The following is a 7,242-nucleotide window of genomic DNA, read 5'->3' as shown; positions in this document are numbered from 1 at the left end:
GATGTGCTACCTGTCCCAGACCTGCTGTTTTCAACTCTCGAGAGACAGCAGGAGTGATAGAGATACTCTGAATGATCGGCAATGGAGCCCTGACCTGTTTACCGGACGTGCTACCTGTCCCAGACCTGCTGTTTTCAACTCTCGAGAGACAGCAGGAGTGATAGAGATACTCTGAATGATCGGCAATGGAGCCCTGACCTGTTCACCGGATGTGCTACCTGTCCCAGACCTACTGTTTTCAACTCTCTAGAGACAGCAGGAGCGGTAGAGATACTCTAAATGATCGGCTATGAAAAGCCAACTGACATTTACTCCTGAGGTGCTGACCTGTTGTACCCTCGACAACCACTGTGATTATTATTATTTGACCCTGCTGGTCATCTATGAACGTTTGAACATCTTGGCCATGTTCTGTTATAATCTCCACCCGGTACAGCCAGAAGAGGACTGGCCACCCCTCATAGCCTGGTTCCTCTCCACCCGGCACAGCCAGAAGAGGACTGGCCACCCCTCATAGCCTGGTTCCTCTCTACCCAGTACAGCCAGAAGAGGACTGGCCACCCCTCATAGCCTGGTTCCTCTCTACCCGGCACAGTCAGAAGAGGACTGGCCCACCCCTCATAGCCTGGTTCCTCTCTACCCAGTTCAGTCAGAAGAGGACTGGTCACCCCTCATAGCCTGGTTCCTCTCTACCCAGTACAGCCAGAAGAGGACTGGCCACCCCTCATAGCCTGGTTCCTCTCTACCCAGTGCAGCCAGAAGAGGACTGGCCACCCCCCATAGCCTGGTTCCTCTCTACCTGGTACAGCCAGAAGAGGACTGGCCCACCCCTCATAGCCTAGTTCCTCTCTACCCAGTACAGCCAGAAGAGGACTGTCCACCCTTCATAGCTTGGTTCCTCTCTAGGTTTCTTCCTAGGTTCTGGCCTTTCCAGGGAGTTTTTCCTAGCCACCGTGCTTCTACACCTGCATTGCTTGCTGTTTGGGGTTTTAGGCTGGGTTTCTGTACAGCACTTTGAGATATCAGCTGATGTACGAAGGGCTATATAAATACATTTGATTTGATTTACAGTATAGTACAGTATAGTATAGTGCAGTACAGTATAGTACAGTATAGTATAGTACAGTATAGTACAGCGCAGAACAGTATAGTATAGCATAGTATAGTACGGTATAGTATAGCACAGTATAGTATAGTACAGTATAGTATAGTACAGTATATCACAGTATAGTACAGCACAGTAGAGTACAGTACAGTATAGTACAGTATAGTAGAGTACAGTATAGTATATTACAGGATAGTATAGTACAGTACAGTATAGTACAGTGCAGAACAGTATAGCACAATATAGTATAGTATAGTACGGTATAGTATAGTACAGTATAGTATAGTACAGTACAGTACAGCACAGTATAGCACAGCGCAGTACGGTATAGTGTAGCACAGTGTAGTATAGTATAGTATGGTATAGTATAGTACAGCATTGTATAGTACAGTATAGTACAGAACAGTACAGTATAGTATAGTATAGTACATTATAGTATAGTACAGTACAGTATAGTACTGTATAGTAGAGTACAGCATAGTACAGTATAGTATAGTGCAGTATAGTATAGTACAGCATCGTTTAGTATCATATAGCACATTATAGTAAAGTATATTATTGTACAGTACAGTATTTTTTATTTTTTTATTTTTATTTTACCTTTATTATATATAGGGGTATATAGGGGTATATAGTATAGTGCAGTATAGCACAGCATAGTGCAGTATAGTACAGTATAGAAACAGTATAGCACAGTATAGTGCAGTACAGCAGAGTATAGTTCAGTATAGTACAGAATAGCCCAGTATAGTACAGTATAGCCCCGTATAGCAAAGTATAGAAACAGTATAGTACAGTATAGTGCAGAACAGCATATTACAGTACTGTATAGTATATTACAGTATAGTGCAGTATAGTACACTACAGCACAGTATAGTGCAGTATAGTACAGAATAGCCCAGTATAGTACAGTATAGTACAGTATAGCACATTATAGTACAGTATAGTCTAGTCCAGTACAGTATAGTATAGTATAGTATAGTACAGTACAGTACAGTACAGTGTAGTACATTATAGCACAGTATAGTACAGTATAGTCTAGTCCAGTACATTATAGTACAGTATAGTACAGTATAGCACAGTATAGTACAGTATAGTATTTTCCAGTACAACATAGTACAGTATAGTACAGTATAGCCCCGTATAGCACAGTATAGCACAGTAAAATACAGTATAGTGCAGTATAGCACAGTATAGTGCAATATAGTACAGAATAGCCCAGTATAGTACAGTATAGTACAGCATAGTCCAGTCCAGTACAGTATAGTATAGTATTGTTTAGTACAGTACAGTACAGTATAGTACATTATAGCACAGTATAGTACAGTATAGTCTAGTCCAGTACTGTATAGTACAGTATAGCACAGTATAGTACAGTATAGTATTTTTCAGTACAGTATAGTACTGTATAGCACAGTATAGCACAGTATAGCACAGCAAAGTACAGTATAGTGCAGTATAGCACAGTATAGTACAGTATAGTGCAGTATAGTGCAGTATAGTACTGTATAGCACAGTATAGCACAGTATAGCACAGCAAAGTACAGTATAGTGCAGTATAGCACAGTATAGTGCAGTATAGTACAGAATAGCCCAGTATGTTACAGTATAGTACAGTATAGCACAGTATAGTACAGTATAGTCTAGTGCAGTACAGTATAGTATATTATAGTACAGTATAGTACATTATAGCACAGTATAGTACAGTATAGTCTAGTCCAGTACAGTATAGTACAGTATAGTGCTAAATTAAATTCTTACTTGCCATGCTTTCCCAAAAAAATAGTCCTACCCTTAACTACTGGTAGTTAATACCATACCCTTAACTACTGGTAGTTAATACCATAGTCTTAACTACTGGTAGTTAATACCATACCCTTTTCTACTGGTAGTTAATACCATAGTCCTACCCTTAACTACTGGTAGTTAATACCATACCCTTAACTACTGGTAGTTAATACCATACCCTTAACTACTGGTAGTTAATACCATACCCTTATCTACTGGTAGTTAATACCATATTCCTACCCTTAACCACTGGTAGTTAATACCATATTCCTACCATTATCTACTGGTAGTTAATACCATACCCTTAACTACTGGTAGTTAATACCATACCCTTAACTACTGGTAGTTAATACCATGGTCCTACCCTTTTAACTACTGGTAGTTGATACCATAGTCCTACCCTTAACTACTGGTAGTTAATACCATAGTCCTACCCTTAACTACTGGTAGTTAATACCATAGTCCTACCCTTAACCACTGGTAGTTAATACCATTGTCCTGAACTTAACCACTGGTAGTTAACACCATACCCTTAACTACTGGTAGTTAATACCATCCCCTTAACTACTGGTAGTTAATACCATTGTCCTACCCTTAACTACTGGTAGTTAATACCATACCCTTAACTACTGGTAGTTAATACCATAGTCCTAACCTTAACTACTGGTAGTTGATACCATAGTCCTACCCTTAACTACTGGTAGTTAATACCATACCCTTAACTACTGGTAGTTAATACCATACCCTCATCTACTGGTAGTTAATACCATAGTCCTACCCTTAACTACTGATAGTTAATACCATAGTCCTACCCTTAACTACTGGTAGTTAATACCATACCCTTAACTAATGGTAATTAATACCATAGTCCTACCCATTAACCAATGGTAGTTAATACCACAGTCCTACCCTTAACTACTGGTAGTTGATACCATATTCCTACCCTTAACTACTGGTAGTTAATACCATACCCTTTAACTACTCGTAGTTGATGCCTTACCCTTAACTACTGGTAGCTAATACCATACCCTTAACTACTGGTAGTTAATACCATAGTCCTACCCTTAACTACTGGTAGTTAATACCATACCCTTAACTACTCGTAGTTAATGCCATACCCTTAACTACTGGTAGTTAATACCATACCCTTAACTACTGGTAGTTAATACCATAGTCCTACCCTTAACTACTGGTAGTTAATACCATAGTCCTACCCTTAACTACTGGTAGTTAATACCATACCCTTAACTACTGGTAGTTAATACCATAGTCCTACCCTTAACTACTGGTAGTTAATACCATAGTCCTACCCATTAACCAATGGAGGTTAATACTATAGCATTACTGAGCCCTGTAACCATGCAGAATGAGCCTTCTAACCACAAGGAATTAATGGGTCAAACATATTTTATCGAATTACTTCAAATCCCAAAGTGAAACAGCGAGATCAGGTATCAGTTCTCTTCCAAGGCCCCCCTCCCTCTCTTTCTGCTCCGACAGTCAGGTAAATAGGTTTAAATCCCAAAGTGAAACAGTGAGATCAGGTTGCAGTTCTCTTTCCTCCCTCTCCTTCTCCTCCGACAGTCAGGTAAATAGGTTTAAATCCCAAAGTGAAACAGTGAGATCAGGTTGCAGTTCTCTTTCCTCCCTCTCCTTCTCCTCCGACAGTCAGGTAAATAGGTTTAAATCCCAAAGTGAAACAGTGAGATCAGGTTGCAGTTCTCTTCCCTCCCTCTCCTTCTCCTCCGACAGTCAGGTAAATAGGTTTAAATCCCAAAGTGAAACAGTGAGATCAGGTTGCAGTTCTCTTCCCTCCCTCTCTTTCTCCTCCGACAGTCAGGTAAATAGGTTTAAATCCCAAAGTGAAACAGTGAGATCAGGTTGCAGTTCTTTTCCCTCCCTCTCCTTCTCCTCCGACAGTCAGGTAAATAGGTTTAAATCCCAAAGTGAAACAGTGAGATCAGGTTGCAGTTCTTTTCCCTCCCTCTCCTTCTCCTCCGACAGTCAGTCAAAACAATCAAACCACAACCAGGTAGTTGTGCCTGTAAGAGAAGAGGGTTATTAATAGATGCTGATTAATTCAGTTATGATCTCTGTCAGGTTCCATTACAGTATTGAGCTGCACTCCTTCTGCTCTGTGTGTGTGTGTGTGTGTGTGTGTGTGTGTGTGTGTGTGTGTGTGTGTGTGTGTGTGTGTGTGTGTGTGTGTGTGTGTGTGTGTGTGTGTGTGTGTGTGTGTGTGTGTGTTTACTTTACAGGGTGTGATACTCCTGGACTCAGAAGTAAATAGACTTGGAAATGAATTGGCATGGCAGTGGTGGCTGGTAATGAACGCCCAGGCACCCAGTCTAGCAGTTAAACTAATCACATTTGTTTTATTCCTTTCTCTCTCTCCTCTTCCTCGCTCTCTCTCTCTCTGTCTCTCTCTGTCGCTCTCTGTCGCTCTCTCTGTCTCTCTCTGTCTCTCTCTGTCGCTCTCTCTGTCTCGCTCTGTCTATCTCTCTATCTCTCTCTGTCCCTCTCTCTCTCTCTGTCTCTCTCTGTCGCTCTCTGTCGCTCTCTCTGTCTCGCTCTGTCTATCTCTCTATCTCTCTCTGTCCCTCTCTCTCTCTCTGTCTCTCTCTGTTGCTCTCTCTGTCTCTCTCTGTCTATCTCTCTATCTCTCTCTGTCCCTCTCTCTCTCTCTCTCTCTCTCGCTCTCTCACTCTCTTTGTCGCTCTCTCTCTCTCTCTCTCTCTCTCTCTCTCTCTCTCTCTCTCTCTCTCTCTCTCTCTCTCTCTCTCTCTCTCTCTCTCTCTCTCTCTCTCTCTCTCTCTCTCTCTCTCTCTCTCTCTCTCTCTCTCTCTCTCTCTCTCTCTCTCTCTCTCTCTCTCTCTCTCTCTCTCTCTCTCTCTCTCTCTCTCTCTCTCTCTCTCTCTCTCTCTCTCTCTCTCTCTCTCTCTCTCTCTCTCTCCTTCTCTCCTTGTCCCACTGTATCCTCCACCAGCACCACAGTTGATATGTTTATCTTCTGTCCCTCCAATGGACCTGCTTAAATTCTTATTTGCTACGCTGGGTATCAACTTGGGCAAGAATAGTTTTCTGAAAAGCTTCAAAGCTAATTGCCTTTGGAAGTGTGAGGGAAGCAAATTATTGTCACACCAGAACGATGTGGGGAAAAAAAGGTTCCTTTTATATGAGAATAGTTTGAGATGCTGAACTCTCCAAGCGCCGGTCCACACGAGGTCCACACGAGGTCCACACGAGGTCCACGGGCCGGTCCACACGAGGCCCACGGGCCGGTCCACACGAGGTCCACACGAGGTCCACGGGCCGGTCCACACGAGGTCCACACGAGGTCCACGGGCCGGTCCACACGAGGTCCACACGAGGTCCATGGGCCGGTCCACACGAGGTCCACACGAGGTCCACACGAGGCCCACACGAGGTCCACACGAGGTCCACGGGCCGGTCCACACGAGGTCCACACGAGGTCCACATGCCGGTCCACATGCCGGTCCACAAGGCGGTCCACACGAGGTCCACACGGAGGTCCACACGAGGTCCACACGAGGTCCACACGAGGTCCACACAGAGGTCCACACGAGGTCCACACGAGGTCCACACGGCGGTCCACATCCCGGTCCACACGGCGGTCCACACGAGGTCCACACGGCGGTCCACACGAGGTCCACACGGCGGTCCACACGGCGGTCCACACGCCGGTCCACACGCCGGTCCACACAGCGGTCCACACGCCGGTCCACACGGCGGTCCACGGGTCGGACCACACGGCGGTCCACACGAGGTCCACGGGTCGGACCACACGCCGGTCCACACGGCGGTCCACACGAGGTCCACACGCCGGTCCACACGCCGGTCCACACGGCGGTCCACACGGCGGTCCACACGCCGGTCCACACGCCGGTCCACACGAGGTCCACACGGCGGTCCACACGGCGGTCCACACGGCGGTCCACACGGCGGTCCACACGCCGGTCCACACGGCGGTCCACACGCCGGTCCACAGGCCGGTCCACACGCCGGTCCACACGCCGGTCCACAGGCCGGTCCACACGCCGGTCCACACGCCGGTCCACACGAGGTCCACACGGCGGTCCACACGGCGGTCCACGCGGCGGTCCACACGCCGGTCCACACGCCGGTCCACACGGCGGTCCACACGCCGGTCCACACGGCGGTCCACGGGTCGGACCACACGGCGGTCCACACGAGGTCCACACGCCGGTCCACATGCCGGTCCACACGGCGGTCCACACGCCGGTCCACACGCCGGTCCATACGCCGGTCCACACGAGGTCCACACGCCGGTCCACACGCCGGTCCACACGGCGGTCCACACGGCGGTC

Source organism: Oncorhynchus mykiss, chromosome 18 (assembly GCF_013265735.2).
Source record: "Oncorhynchus mykiss isolate Arlee chromosome 18, USDA_OmykA_1.1, whole genome shotgun sequence".
In the NCBI taxonomy this organism is placed as follows: domain Eukaryota; kingdom Metazoa; phylum Chordata; class Actinopteri; order Salmoniformes; family Salmonidae; genus Oncorhynchus; species Oncorhynchus mykiss.
Note: the sequence above shows the minus strand (reverse complement) of the source record.